At 36.3% G+C, this 201-nt stretch overlaps 1 protein-coding gene and 1 long non-coding RNA gene across 2 annotated transcripts in view; one reads left to right on the forward strand and one right to left on the reverse strand.

Moving 5' to 3' along the window:
• LOC119588487 overlaps positions 1-201 on the reverse strand; it is a 69,297-nt gene that overhangs the window by 45,649 nt on the left and 23,447 nt on the right. The window lies entirely within an intron of this gene.
• Positions 1-201, forward strand: part of LOC119588486 (lysosomal acid glucosylceramidase-like) — a gene marked incomplete at its 3' end in the record, with an annotated part of 75,173 nt that overhangs the window by 6,301 nt on the left and 68,671 nt on the right.

Below are 201 nucleotides of genomic sequence, written 5' to 3' on the forward strand. Positions count from 1 at the left end.
GCGACTGAAAGATAGCGAGGTATGTAAATATTTTTTCTTTACACTCGAACTTACTTTTGAGTAACGCCCATAGGTTGATCATATATTCCACTAACAGATTATCCTACAAGACGAGATCGCCAGAAATATCCAGTAATCTTGCTTCTAGGATTATCTTAGCCTCCATAAACATCCTTGTTATGATAATTAAACCTCTGAACC

This window comes from Penaeus monodon, chromosome 24 (genome assembly GCF_015228065.2).
Source record: "Penaeus monodon isolate SGIC_2016 chromosome 24, NSTDA_Pmon_1, whole genome shotgun sequence".
In the NCBI taxonomy this organism is placed as follows: domain Eukaryota; kingdom Metazoa; phylum Arthropoda; class Malacostraca; order Decapoda; family Penaeidae; genus Penaeus; species Penaeus monodon.